Here is a 15,663-nt window from a genome sequence, read left to right as displayed (position 1 = left end):
AGTATTGGGGCCATAATATGGATATTAATATGTAGCCATATCACCTAACCATAGACTGTCTTCACATTGCCCATCCCCTGAGCCACCACTGGGGGCGCAGCTCAATCTATGTTTAATATCACCAGCAGCAATACTGGACAAGGCATTAGGTTATATACACTAGCCCCGTGCACATGTGAGCATTACCTCCTGACCTACATGAATCGTGCAGTTTTTACTTTGGCTGATAATGACTGGTCACGGGTGTGATGAGTCCTGCTGTATACATTACAGAAAACCATTGTTTAATGTTGATTACTCAATGTCAGGAAGTCGCCCTCTCCTACCAAAAGTTACAATGTCAGTATGCAAAAAACTGAACTCCAAATAGAGATCGATATCAATCTCACAGCTCGCACACCTATGACAAGTAAGGAACTCCCATGCTTAGATGAAACCCCGCCCCTGCAGAGCTTTTACTACTGCCACCAGCACAGTAGGGAAAGATTGCAAAAGGTTTATCCAACATGTACAATGCGGAGGCCATTGATCTGGTGCTGATGAGATCAGCAAGATCAAATGATCCCACTGTCTGATATTATAATAGTGAACAAATTGATAATTATACTAAAAATCTTTTTTCAAACACATTCAGATGGCCATAATATAAATGGGATCTCATATGGCTCCCGGCGCATTACAACTGTCTAGAGATAGATATCAATCTCACAGCTCGCACACCTATGAAAAGTAAGGGAACTCCCATGCTTAGATGAAACCCCGCCCCTGCAGAGCTTCTACTACTTCCACCAGCACAGTAGGGAAAGATTGCAAAAGGTTTATCCAACATGTACAATGTGAAGGACCAGTGGCAACAAAAAAAAATCTCATGTGGCCCCTGGGGCATTACAACTGTCTGAGCGTGGCTCAAAGCCTTATGCATGTGAGTTTATTTGTGATCTGTGCTGTCCATATTGCTTTTTGTGGCCCTGCTAAAACTCCACATGTCTCATTTCCAACACAGAGTGGATTACTATGGTCCGTATACTCCCAAAAAGCATTGCTTCTCGTGGGGAATACTATGGCACAGAGACACAACATGGAGCCCAATAGACTGCAATGTGGAACTACATTTTCTGCTGTGCACTAGGCCTAAAGGTCACATATGATCTGCAAGCCATCGCTCATCCCAGGGGCAGACTGGGAACTTGGCCCTGGAAAAAACACTAAAAGTGGCCCCATTTTGTAGTTGGGCCTAAATTGATGGAAGGCAGGGCCAGGAATACCATATTGTGGCACATTATACCACCCCAACAGAGCCAAATACCACAGTCCATCACAAAATACTGCCAGCAGAACAAAATGCATCCCCAAAAACTTCTACAGGCTGGCCCCACCGGGAGATTTCCCTGTGAGGTCTATGGCCAATCCGCCCCCGGCTCATCCTCTCACTTCTTCTACAGAATGAAAGCTGCTGCGTGAGAGAAATCAGGAAGGAATCAGCATAAAGGTGATCTGCAGAACCTTCCAGGAGAGAGAAGACATTGCATGTAGACAAGGTACAGGACGTTATTGTGAAGAATGAGTGAGACGGGAGACCACGGAAACTCTAAGATGGTTACAGACGAGCAGAGACCCAGCGACACTCAAACCGAGGTGAGCAGATGACACAAAAGAGGGAAGAGAAATGCGGCCACTAGGTCTGTATAGGCAGAGTATTGTGGGGGCGGCTGACAGGTCTGAGGTCGCATAGTTGCATCTATTCACGTACACAACCACATCTACTGATGAATATGCTGATGTATGACTGTATCTGCTCACATACAATTATATCCACTCTGCTCATGTATGACTGTATCTGCTCACATATAACAGCATTTGTTCACATAGGACTACATCTGCTCATGTGTGATATCATTTTCTCACGTATGACTACACCTGCTCATGTAAGGGTATGTGCACATCCCGGATCGGGCAGGCTATTCCGTCACAGAACGGCCTGCCAGAGTTCTCTGGATCCTGCATAGCTGCCACGTACCATCGGACCCTATAGACCAGGGATCAGCAACCTCCAGCACTCCAGCTGTTCTAAAACTACAACTTCCAGAATCCTCCTTTCAGTTCTATAGGAGTGACCAGAATAGCCGAGTAAGTGTGCATGTGTAGTACCCTGGAGTGGGGCACTACCATTTTGTCACCTGGCTATGGGTTCCTTTGTCTAGCAGTGTATCCCATCAGTATATTTATTGCAAGGTCTTCTTAGTATATTGTTATGCAACTGTTTTTACGTGTGATGTGCCTGGTTTTCCAGCAGCTGGCAAATGTTCTGGCAGGTACCTTTTAGAAAGAATGGAAATAACCCTTTCATTCTGCCCCACTTTGGGCATAAGTGGGTTTTCCACTTTCCCACCCAAGGAAGAGTTTTCAGAAAGTTGGTGCTAGACTGTGAATGAGACCAGACAAGGCGCATTGAGGGAAGCGTCCCCCCCCCCCCCTGCTCTAGGAACATTGGGAAAGTAGCTCGTAGAGCAGCCCACTCCTGATATTAATAGGACTTTGTATATTAGAGGGGGATAGCGGGTCCAAGACACCCCACTCTGTTTGAGACAGTAACCAAAACTAGCATTACAGAATAAACAGTCAAGGTCAAATTCCAGAACATGCATACTGCTGGAACCAATAAAGTGAAATTTCACGTATCGTTTTGTTAGTGCAAGTCTATTTCAAGTAAAGAAAAGTTAAACTTCACAAAGTCTGGACTTCATTTAGTTTCTTGCTTCAACTCAATCTCTGCAACGGAGACTGACCCCGAGGAGGCGACAGCCTAAAGGTAGGAGCACGTTGACACAAACATCAGGCCAAAGTATACCACCATGTGTGCTGCATATGCTGGGAGTTGTAGTTTCACAGGGTCTGGGGTGCTGAAGGTTGCTGACCCCTGCTGTAGACTTATAATTGAACCTGTCTGTTTTCTGCCCGAAAGCTGGCACTCATGTCGAAAAGAGGCCTTCCAAATATGCCCATTATACTCTATGGGGGTGCATAAAATATACAGAATATACGCAATGTATATCCGAATGAATTACTGAAGCAATACTGATGACAGTCTAGATGGTATAGCATCTGTAATTTGTGAGCATGCCAAAGCCAGAATATGGACATATTTCGATACGCTCGTGTGAAAGTGGCCCATGCCGGATCCGGAGAACTCCAACAGGCTGTTCTCTGGGGTGCCGCAGATGTGAAGCTACACTAAGACTCCTTCCATGGGATTCTAGTCACAGGCGAATATTAAAGGTTTCTACAATGTAAAGATTAATGTATAGAAGTCCAAAAAGTAACATACATGATAATGTATTAATCGTTTACCATGCTGGCGGCTGTGCTGTGATCACCCAACAAAGTCATGTGGACCATAGGAGAAGGTAGAGAAAACCTAATGCTGGCTAAATGTACATTTGACACAATAGCTGATGTCGTTTCTAACGCGTTTCTTACCCATAATAAGCTTAAAGGGGTTGTCTCATCTCACACAATGGGGGCATATCGCTAGGATGGTGAGAGCCACATCTCCTCCAGCTGTAGAACCCTATACCTGTGCTCAGGGACTGAGCTTGAGGATGTCTTGTTAGGACCGGTCAGTCACCTCTCCGACATGTCTCCCACGTCTCTTCTTGTAAATACGTGTATGTGTCTCTCCATATAATATACAATTCCAGACAATCTTCTTTTAAAACCTTGTATTGTGCCATTGCTCAGTTATTCCTGTACCCAGGTGATGGGGGTGTCCCGTCATGATGTAATGGTCAGCAGTGATTGGTTAGTGTCAGACTGTACAGAGACAACCCGCTCAACTGCTAACAATCAGTTGCCAACTTATTTATAAATGTTCAGGAGGAGTAAAAGAGGAAACAGAACAACAGAGTTATAAGAATGATGCTCCAGAACTGTTACGAGGAATATGAGTAATTACTAAAACGGATATGTCAGGAGAGGTGCCAGGTCTTCTTCCGTGAACTTCCCTTTTTAAAATATATAGTTAGGAACAGAAGTATTTGAACAAGTTTGAAAGTTCTCCCACTTAGAAATCATGGAGGGGTCTGAAATTCACATTGTAGGTGCATTCCCACTCTGAGAGACAGAATAAATAAAATAAAAATCAGGAAATCACATTGTATGATTTTTATAGAATGTATTTGTCTTGCATCTGCTGAACATAAGTATTTGAACACCTGAGAAAATCTGTGTCAATATTTGGTACAGAAGCCTTTGTTTGCAATTACAGAGGTCAAACGTTTCCTGTAGTTCTTGACCAGGTTTGCACACACTGCAGCAGGGGTTTTGTCCCACTTCTCCACACAGATCTCCTCTAGATCTGTCAGGTTTCGGGGTTTTAGAGTTTCAGCTCCCTCCAAAGATGTTCTATGGATTTAGGTATGGAGACTGGCCTTAGGCCACTCCAGAACCTTGATATGCTTCCTTACGGAGCCACTCCTTGGTTATCCTGCTGTGTGCTTCGGGTCGTTGTCACGTTGGAAGACCCAGCCACGACCCATCTTCAATGCTCTGACTGAGGAAGGAGGTTGTTGCTCCAAAATCTCACAATAAATGGCCCCATTCATCCTCTCCTTAATACAGTGCAATCGTCCTGTCCCCTTCGCAGAAAAGCACCTCAAAGCATGATTTTACCCCCCCCCCCATGCTTCACAGTAGGGACGGTGTTCTTGGGATGCAACTCATCCTTCTTTTTCCTCTAAACAGGATGAGTGGAAGTTTAGACCAAAAAGTTCTACTTTGGGTCTCATCTGACCACATGACTTTCTCCCATGCCTCCTCTGGATCATCCAGATGGTCATTGGCAAACTTCAGACGGGCCTGGACATGTGATGACTTGAGCAGGGGAACCTTCCGTGCAATGCATGATTTGAACCATGACGGCGTAGTGTTCTACCGACAGTGACCTTTGAAACTGTGGGTCCCAGCTCTCTTCATGTCATTGACCAGCTCCTCGCTTGTAGTTCTGGGCTGATTCCTCACCTTTCTTATCATCAGCGATACCCCACGAGGTGAGATCTTGCATGGAGCCCCAGTCCGAGGAAGACTGACAGTCGTCTTTAGCCTCTTCCATTTTGTAACAATTGCTCCAAACGTTGATCTATTTTCACCAAGCTGCTTGGCAATTGCCCCGTAGCCTTTCCAGCCTTGTGGAGGTCACAATTTGTCTCTGGTGTCTTTTGACAAGCTCTTTGTTCTTGCCCATGTAGTAGTTGGCGTCTGACTGACTGTGGGGTGGACAGGGGTCTTTAAAGAGCTCAGACAGGTGCTACTAAGTTAGATTAATGAGAGGAGTAGAGGTGGACTTTTTAAGGCACAGTAACAGGTCTTTGAGAGCCAGAATTCTGGCTGTTTCGCAGGTGTTCAATACTTATGTTCAGCAGAGCAAGACAAATAAATTCTTTAAAAATCATACAATGTGATTTCCTGAATTATTTTTTATTTTTTATTCTTCTCTCAGAGCGGGAATGCACCTACAATGTGAATTTCAGACCCTTCCATGATTTATAAGTGGGAGAACTTGCAAGATCGCAAGAATGTTGTAACTTTTTTACATTCATGTTTGAAAAATGTAAATTTCTTGGTCTTTACTAGTGATGAGTGGCATAGGCAATATTCGAATTCGTGATATTTTGGCTGAATATTTACCATAAATTCAAGAATTTATGATCTCCCAGTCATTATTTTCTTGATTGCGAAAATCGGCAATGCAATATATTAGCGATAGAAATTCGCAATTAGAATATTCGCTATCAACACTAGTCTTTACGTTTCTAATAACCATAATTTCTTACCGATGACACTGGGGTAATTGCCCCTCTTGCCTATGCTTTAAAGGGGTTATCCTGGATTTTGATATTGATGGCCTATTCCCAGGAGAGGTGATCTATAGTCAGATAAGCGGGGGTCTGACTCCTGACACCCTGCACTCCATGAAAGCTTCGGCCTCTTCCTAGGCCAGTGACGTCACAGTGCATCAGTCCCATGGCCTATGTGCGGCTCAGTCCCCATTCAAGAGAGTGGGCCTGACCCGCAATACCAAACATGGCCACTATACAATGAACGGCGCTGTGCTTGATAAGCTGCAAGGAGCTCCGGTGAGCACTGTGACTAGAGCAGGCTGATCAGAGGCGTGTCGGGAGTCAGACCTCCACCAATCATATATGGTACGACCTATCCTGAGGATAGGCCGTCAATATCACAATCCTAGGCAAACCCCTTTAATTTTTCTATGATAATGCTGACATCTTGTATCCCCTCCCTGCCTGGACAGTCGCCGCCGAGCCCCCACAATTCGAGGAACTGGAGAGCGTTTTCCTAGATAACGCAAGTGCATCTACAGAGATTATAGGAGATGGCCAGAGACCCTGGAAATCTGCTCCGCCATCCCCGTCCTGTGAAAGACGAGGTAAGGTCGCCATTAATAATTTCTGTTCTCCCACCGGTTATAGTTTGGTACTTACTGGATCGTTGTTAAAGGGGAGTCTGTCACCTCAAAACCAGTTTAACAGTAAACCTACCGCCACGTAGATGGGTAGATGTCCTGAAACATAAACATACCTTCCAGTCCTCAAATTCTGATAAATGCAAGTTTTGCAAATATGGTTTTTGGTGCACTGTGGTGGAGCCATTCCCTTTAGTGCACTTGGCTCCCCCGCATCATTGCTACCAGCTCTGAAATCTCAAGGAAGGAGAGGGAGGCATGGACAGCATTTGTGGCCGGAGTGTGGTGCACCAAGCAGAGTAGCCCCACCCATGGTGCACCAAGCAGAGTAGCCCCACCCATGGTGCACCAAGCAGAGATAGCCCCACCCATGGTGCACCAAGCAGAGTAACCCCACCCATGGTGCACCAAGCAGAGTAGCCCCACCCATGGTGCACCAAGCAGAGTAGCCCCACCCATGGTGCACCAAGCAGAGTAGACCCCACCCATGGTGCACCAAGCAGAGTAGCCCCACCCATGGTGCACCAAGCAGAGTAGCCCCACCCATGGTGCACCAAGCAGAGTAACCCCACCCATGGTGCACCAAGCAGAGTAGCCCCACCCATGGTGCACCAAGCAGAGTAGCCCCACCCATGGTGCACCAAGCAGAGTAGCCCCACCCATGGTGCACCAAGCAGAGTAGCCCCACCCATGGTGCACCAAGCAGAGTAGCCCTACCCATGGTGCACCAAGCAGAGTAGCCCCACCCATGGTGCACCAAGCAGAGTAGCCCCACCCATGGTGCACCAAGCAGAGTAGCCCCACCCATGGTGCACCAAGCAGAGTAGCCCCACCCATGGTGCACCAAGCAGAGTAACCCCACCCATGGTGCACCAAGCAGAGTAGCCCCACCCATGGTGCACCAAGCAGAGTAGCCCTACCCATGGTGCACCAAGCAGAGTAGCCCCACCCATGGTGCACCAAGCAGAGTAGCCCCACCCATGGTGCACCAAGCAGAGTAGCCCCACCCCTGGTGCACCAAGCAGAGTAGCCCCACCCCTGGTGCACCAGCCCTACCCATGGTGCACTGAAAACTTGGTTTGCAGAATAATGTTAAACAGAACCATTTTTCAGAAGTAGAGGATCGGATTTTCACAATAAAGGTATGGTTATGTTTGGGGACACCTACCCTACATGGTGGTGTGCCTAACCGATTTCGGAGGCGACAGCGTCCCTTTAAACTGATACACCGACAGTCCTTGTTTGCATGAAATCTGGGTAGTCACCAGTATGGCCGCTGTTATAACTGACCCAGCTTTCCCAGAGTCAGGAATGGCATAGGACTATCAGGTTTTACAGCAGTAACAAAATACATCAGGGCCTGACTACTCTGGCTGACAACTGGCAGCTGTAGCTTTTCATGGAAGTTGTTTGCCTTGGTATCTACGACTTACTTCACTTCTTGCTTTAACGATATTAAAGTTCAGCCGAGCCATCGCTTCCTCTTTCTACCAGTCCATGGAAACCGTCTATAATTAGAGATTAGCAGATAACACAAGGTCCCGGGACCGCAACTCAATAAATGTTATCACGACCGAAACGACAATGGACCTGGGGAGCGGCGTCAAATCTTGCCTTCTCCTCTCATTGTTTTATGGACGTTCTATTCATCCACAGAGGAACTGCACTAAAAATAACAGAAAAGGGGAATTAAATCAGCTCCGCATCAACATACCCAAGGGCTGCATGTTATTGTAGGGCTCAAGGTTGGTGCTGCTCTACCGACATCTAGTGGCCTATATGGTGTATTACAGCCCATAGGAGGCGCATTGTTACAGAATGTGTCATCAGAAAATGACCTATTGTTTAAATCAAGTTTTTAAGTTAAACATTTTTAGCATTATTTTTAAATATCTATATTATATATATATTTTTTTAACCTGAAATCTTGCAGCTTTCACTCTGACCACCGAGCCTCACAATAAGATGACACCTGTTCTGGATGAACTGCTCCGATGCTCATGTGAGGGGGGCTTCCTGGGTGAAAAATGGGGATATGTCCGGGATCAGAGCTATGCTATTAACATGATAGATCATTGGATAGATAGACAGACTGGTAGAGATGGCTGAGGACCCTGTCTGCATGGGCTTTCAATATATTATAAGTTGCTGCACTGATTGATTGATTAATGTCCGTGCAGGGACACCCCCCAACTGCTAACCTACATCTGGACCTTCATTGCAAACTGCTAGTAATTCATTCATAATGTCATGATCAGTGGGTATAGAACTACTCTGTTAACCTACTAGTTAGACTTTGGGCTAATCCTAAAGGCATTATCCTTGCAGTCTCCTGTTATTCACCCTTTAAACCCTATACAGGGATCTGGCCTTTGCTGTAGGGGAACTGAGGTTGTAAAAGCCCCTTCTAAAAGAGGGTGGTCACTAGTGGGTTTGCTGTTTCTGGGATCGGGCTTAAATGTCCAACAATTACCAACATGAATGTTGTATGTGTATTGTCCAGGCGGTGGCATAGCGTGAAGCTTCTGGGGTTCCCTCTACCGATTTATAATACTAGTGTCTTCTCATGAAGTAGAAGGACCTTTTGGGCCCCCTGAGGCTCTAGAGACGAGGTGCAACTGTTACCTCCACATCCCCAATAGCCTCGGGATGACTGAGAACCTAAAGTGGCCCTGGGAAAGAAAAATCAGGAACTATTGTAGGCGGTCTAAATTGACAGAAGATGGGGTAACACAAGTGGGTGATGTCAGAAATACCGTCCCAGCAGAACCAGGTACCACAGTGCAGCACAATCTATTGCCCCAAAAGCTGTCCCTCTGTGGTGGCCATGAATAGCTGCCATTTTCTGTCCTCCTGCTCCAGTTGTCTCTGAGATATGATGCGGTGGTCTTACTAGGTGAGATGTTGTCCACAGCAGTTGAATTCAGAAGGACATGTGCATTGGCTGGCCGGGTACACGAGTACCTGATTCTCACAGCATTATGTACCCAGCCAGCATCAGAGAGGAGGGCTTGGGCGGCTATGGCCAATACCTGTGAATTTGGACGTATAGTGCACTTTAATTTCAGTCCATTTCTATTCCAGGCTTTTCAGCCTCAATGCTCTCACTACACACAGAAGAATTTCTTGAGCTCCTCTCCACCGCACAGACCAGACGTCTGGATGAGCAGAGAGCAACGCTGCCCGATCGCGTTCTCCCACCCAAAAGACACTTCTCGGTGCCCAATCGCCGCCAATTTTCCCTCCCATCTGACGAAAAAGGAATTGTCACAGAGTTGCGGCGCAGGAGGGGGACATCTTGGGCTGGACGGAGTCAAAGGAAGAAACCTCCATCAATCAAAATTCCAGCCCAGGAGGATCTGTACAACACCATCTTAGGTCATCAGGTAGGAGTGGTCTGAAGTCTCTATCTGTACTGTATTAGATGCTCATCATATAATGTCTGATCTTAGAATTTACCATATTATCTAAGTTAAAATCAATATTAACGCCATAGTGATCGGATTATTTTTGAGCTACCAAAGATTTATTGCATCATTTTGAATCAGTAGAGAAACTAAGATTAGATTCATTTTCATTGTCCTCATCCTCAGCACAGATTTTGTATTCCTTTTATTTTGAGAGGAGCTTCCTCCTGTGCTTATCATCTCCCCTGCTGAATTATATGGCCGACTTATTTTACCAAAAGGAGTGGAGGGAGGGAAGTGACCGCTTCTCTGGGGAAATATTTAGCTTCAAAACAGGCTGTGACCTTTCAGCCCTATTCAACTGTTGACCTAATACTGCCCCCTAAGGGTAAAAAATAATGTTTGCCAATTCTCAGAAATAAGGGAGACCACTCGTTACTCCTGGAATCTGCTGCAGAAGCTCCATGGCACCTCCCGACTCTACACCCATTAACTGTGCATAGAGTCGGGATGCACCAAACTTTAGCCCTGGCATCCAAACGCACCTTGAGGGGGCAGCATCACGTCACCAGAAGGGTGTGTGGCCCACAAAAGGGGCACGGTCTTCGAAAAGGAGGCATGTCAATGCCTGGACTCCAAGAAGCCAATTTGCAAAATTCATGGTCTGATGCTAAGAATCTTTTTACATTACAGAGGGTTAGGGAGTAGTTTTTTTTTTAAATAATGAGGTCATGGGTGAGGTTTTTAGTGCAAAATGCAATGGAAATAATTTCCAGGAAGAACTACAGGAAAAGACAATGGTTTGGCTGGAAACTGGAATTCAGAATGGAAACAGAGGTCAGTTGGGGGCGGGGTGGGGATAAGGATTGTCGCTGAATAGCAAGAGGAAAGAGAAGGATTATGTAATGTTATTACCACTGAGAAGCTAAGCCGATATCTGGGGAGCGGTGATACTTTACTAAAGTATTTTACTATCATCCTATGTATGACATTTTTTGTTTATTTTTTTTCCAAAAATGTTTTAAACATGACTATATCAGGGGTCAGGTTTTCACTTGAAATCTGCCATTCTTTATCAAACCAGCTGTGAAGCTCTGTCATAGTAGGATGGTGAATGCAGTGCCTTTCTGTTTGGCCCAGTGTTAAAATAATATGGTGCCATCTGAAGAACACTGATATGTTGGGACATTCAAACCAGCAAGCTGATACCCCTCTTATCAAAGGGTAATCCCATCTGGAATATTGATGGCATATTGCTAGGATTCACTACTAGGGGACTTCTGGAAAATGGAGAGTGCACCGCACTTGTGCAATGCATTCTCCATTCGTCTCTATGAGACTTCTAAAAATAGTCGTTCATGCTCGCTCGTCTATTTCCGAGGCTCCCATAGAGATGTGCGTTTTCCTTCACTTCAGGTATTTTGTAGTTTCAGATGCACTGGCAAAACAGAAAAGGACATCCTTGTAATAGTATACGCAGCCTTAAAAGCTTTGAGAAGTTTGAATAAAATAAATGGAATAATGCTGTGGAATACTTGGTAAATCTTTTCGTATTCTCGTTCCTTTACAGTCTCAGCGAATGAATGACCAACGCAGCTCTCCCCCAATTCCTCAAGCTGCTGCAGATCTGTTTGAGATTTTATTCCGCCTTCAGGGGAATCGGCTGGATGAACAAAGAGTGGAACTGCCTGAGGCACTGGGGGGCGCATGCTCTTAAGAAAAAAGGGTTTGCTCTACCCTCTACCCAAAATCACCTGTCCCACCGCATCCAACTTCTACATTGTAAAGTTGTCTCTTAATGGACAGAAGACGGTTTCCTTTATTTTGACCACTGTACAAGGTGGAAGAAGTGGAAACCAAGAAGGAACTGAACCACTTTTTTCTGGGTTGCTTTTATGAGAAAGAATGGTGAAGATATTTTTTTTTTACCAATCGGGGTCAAAATTAACTATGCATAAAGTCTGTGCCTTTAAGAAATATTTGGTTGAGCCGATCTGATCTTCCAGCTAAGGAGGAGAAGTCTTGTATCCTTCTTGGATCTTCTAGAGAAGATCTGGAGTGGAGTCTAGAGAACAATGAACTGAATAATAAGTACCTGGCTTGCAGCTTATAAACAGTTGACTTTTTATGCAGACAAACGAGGCCTGTGCCTAAGGTGGCCATATCAGAAGGCAGGAAAGATCTTCAATTTTTTTACATTTTGGTTGTTCATTTTTTGAAAATTTGATGGAAGATTATAAGATATCTGGGTCTAAGTGTGCTTTGTACCATTGCTTTGAAAGCCTAACTTCAATTGCTCATAATCTGTATTTCTTTTGTTAAGTCACAAGAGGATAAAGAATCACCTGGGACCAAACATGAGCCCTCTAACCTATCCTAGCACATATCACTCCAGTACCATTTTTGCTTTTGCAAGCTATCCAACTGAACTTGAAGGAGAGCTGTAATTGATCAAGGGAATGTGAGACCTTGGTCACCTCCCTGATGGTCAATCCACCCTCTGCTCTAGGTATATTCTGGACAACGTAGTACTTCAAGTTGCTTTTAGCGAGTGATCACAGCGTACAGCACCGTTGAGTGGTGACCAGCCGTTACCTGCTGTATTGTACACTGCCTTTCTTTGCTGCACAGACTTGGCTATTGTAGTATATTGTATGAGGCTGATGTAATAGGGTTTTCACATTAGGCGGTATAACTATTCTTAGGATACCAAATTTTACACGTTTCATGTCATTATTAAATCGACTCTTATTTTTCAACCACTAGTTTTAAGTGAATTGTCCATTGTTCCTACTTACACCGAGCAGAGGTTTAGTTTTGTAGATGACGTACGCTTGACTACGGCCCCGTCTGTTCTGATTCTCCGTTCTGCTGGTCTCCTATCTCCCAGGAACTCGGTGTATAGATGATACATGCTGGGAGATGTAGTGTTTACACCAATGTAGAAAGAAAATATGTCCCAGAATGCAGTGCACCATGGAATCTCACCTACGCTGCTATGGGTATATCTGTCAGTACATGTAGCAATGGAGTGCATTAGGCACATTGGAATCCACCATAGGGCGGCTATGGCACAGCACTGTGTCTTTTATGAACGGAAGCCACAATGAAGGTGAGAACAAAGCCTTACCTACGTAGACTAAAAATGAAAGTTTTCTAAATCGGCCAGGTTTCTTCATGGTGCATCAAGATGAAAGTTGCATTTTCATCTTTATTTCTTAGTCAGCACTTTCTCCATCTTAATATAGTTTAATTAATCTGATTACTATAGCATTGCGTTGTCCTGCATTAGTCATCAGATTTTTTTTTTTATTAATTAATGCAGAATTCTCTTCTCGTACATCTTCTGAGATTTACGTTAGATCTGCCAAATTGTAGTTTTATAACAACTTACATCCTAAACAAATAAGAATTCTACCTACCCAGCTAATAACTAGAAGCTTCTGTAGTTTTCATTATACCGGGGGCAGACTGAACTGTTGGACTACCATATAGGTTGTGGATCACCTCTGGCTGGATTTGGGAGAAATACTGCAGCACTCGATGTCTTCAATGCAATTCTTAATTTATTCACCAAGAAGGCGACATTTCCACTACAATGAAAAAGGAATTGCATTGAAGACATCGCGTGCTGCAGTATTTCCGCCAAATCCTTGGTGATCAGGGGACGGCTGGGCTAAGGTCTAACACTGCCGCCACCGCCACTTCATGGACTGTCCGATTTGGACCTAACGGTAGTGCTGCTTCATTTAGTCATTTGGCTGCCATACTTTCCACTCCATTGAAGCAGAATTATAACCGTGTTTTAATACTTTTTGCAATGATGGAATGGTGAACGCACTCTTTAATGGATTGTCCTGTTCAGACAAACCGTTTAGAACAAAACACCAATGATGAGCAGATTGCGAGGTGTTCTGTTGCTGCCGTTTCCAGGTTAGGCTGTAATTCCTCATTGAATTCAATGGTCTGTTGACGTACAGCTGAGATGAGCCGGATTCTCCTGCTGCTGTTTGTAGTAGATCTCCGCCATGACTGATAGGTGGAGTCCTGAGTGGGATACTTAATCTCTGCTATGTCCAGCTCTCCATACATAAGGTAGCCCCCTCTGCAATAGGAGACACTGTGAGATTTTACAGTGCTATATAGGCAGTTGCATAGGCCACCACTGATTGCATTTTTACATTCCAAATGTACTGTTTTGTATCTGCTATAAAATCTGATCAATAAAGGCAAATGTTTTAATACATTATGTGATCAAATTGTGTTCCCTCATCCTCCATTACCACTGGCCTTAGGCCTTACTAACATGTCGATGATTATGTATGTGACAAGATGGTCAAAGTTTCATCTGTGAAGATGTCAACGCAGTTCCCATTGTGAGTCCGCGGGGAGTGAAAACCATTGACAGAACACGGATGCACAGACTCCCAGAACACAGACCCCCAGACTTCAATGGGTGCGTTTGGTCTGGATTAGAGATCAGTGAATCCGTTCGTAAGGAAGTTCCCAAAAATGTGTCCGCAAGACAAACCTGAAGCTTTTATGGTTCACTTTGGACGAGTCCCATTTTACTACATATGTCGGCTGGAAAAAGCACGAGGGAGGAAGAGGAAGGATGCTCACATGACCCCATGAGGAAGTGGGGGGCTTGCCCTGAATGGCCCACAGGCTGACAGGCGGCCTGGATGAGCCAATCGGTGGAACAGCAGGTAGGGAAGTGCTCTTGCACAGGCATGCTCAACCTGCGGCCTTCCAGCTGTTGCAAAACTACAGCTCCCAGCATGCCCGAACAGCCTACAGCAGGGCATTGTGGGAGTTGTAGCTTTACAACAGCTGGAGGGCCGCAGGTTGAGCATGCCTGCTCTTGCAGAACATCATTCAGTGTTGGGCTGTGAATGAAGGTGGTTGGGTGTAGCGGTCTGTGACAGTGTACTGTCACAATCAAGCTTCTATTCTAGTGTCGGGGACACTAAAAGGAAAGACTAGGGAAACGCAGGGAAAGTTTTCGGCCACGGAGTGAGGAGCTGAGGCTGGGTGTGCCGGGCAGTGCCTTCTAGCTGCAGTTACTGCCTTATAATACAGCTGCAGCAGAACCTCCAAGGCAGCGACCTGCAAGAACATTTTTTTTTCTCATTTGAAAAGAAAGAAATTAGTTTTTTTCCCCTAACCTGTAGTTTCTCTAGGCTCGATGCCAGCTTTTTCCCAGTACAATTAGCATTATGCTGCAGTGCTGACTGTTGAGGAACTAGTGTATATTTTTTATTCAGTGAATCATATCTGCCCATGATAAATCTGTTGCATTATGTGGATGTGGACCCACTAACCAGTTTGACTTTGGGCTAAACCTAAGGGCGTTGAACTTGATCCCTGGTTTTCGTCCTTCTTTTACCCCTGTACAGGGATCTGGACTTCACTGCAGGGAACCAGCCAGGCCGCTACCTCCTGGTGTAGTTGGCTGTTGACCAACGGGGGTCAGAGAGTCAAAGCACCATGCATGAGGTCAGATCTCTGCTAATTGAACATTCAACTTTTAACACATAAAAACACAAACACGGAAACAAACAAATCTGACAATACAGATAACATATAAAGGGCCCATAGGAAGGTTTCCATAACACACACATTGAACTCATAAAAAAATGTTGGCACCACATAAAAAATCCCTAATGTGCATTATATTAAGAAAAAATCTCGAACACCTTTATATTTTCATTTCTTGTTGCCGCTTCATATATCACACACAGTTCATGGCCATATGAACAAACTTCACAAACAACT

At 45.0% G+C, this 15,663-nt stretch overlaps 1 long non-coding RNA gene across 1 annotated transcript in view; it reads left to right on the top strand.

The window, feature by feature from the left end:
• LOC121009401 overlaps positions 1 to 14,131 on the top strand; it is a 55,280-nt gene extending 41,149 nt beyond the window's left edge. The window contains exons 2-5 of the long non-coding RNA XR_005780750.1: positions 1,443 to 1,635; positions 6,308 to 6,442; positions 9,563 to 9,864; positions 11,456 to 14,131. This is a non-coding gene — a long non-coding RNA (uncharacterized LOC121009401). The remainder of the gene's footprint in view (positions 1 to 1,442; positions 1,636 to 6,307; positions 6,443 to 9,562; positions 9,865 to 11,455) is intronic.
• Positions 14,132 to 15,663: the final 1,532 nt, after the last annotated feature.

This window comes from Bufo bufo, chromosome 8 (genome assembly GCF_905171765.1).
Source record: "Bufo bufo chromosome 8, aBufBuf1.1, whole genome shotgun sequence".
Taxonomy (NCBI): Eukaryota; Metazoa; Chordata; class Amphibia; order Anura; family Bufonidae; genus Bufo; species Bufo bufo.
The sequence above is the reverse complement of the archived record's forward strand: the minus strand, read 5'-3'. Positions and strand labels throughout refer to the sequence as shown.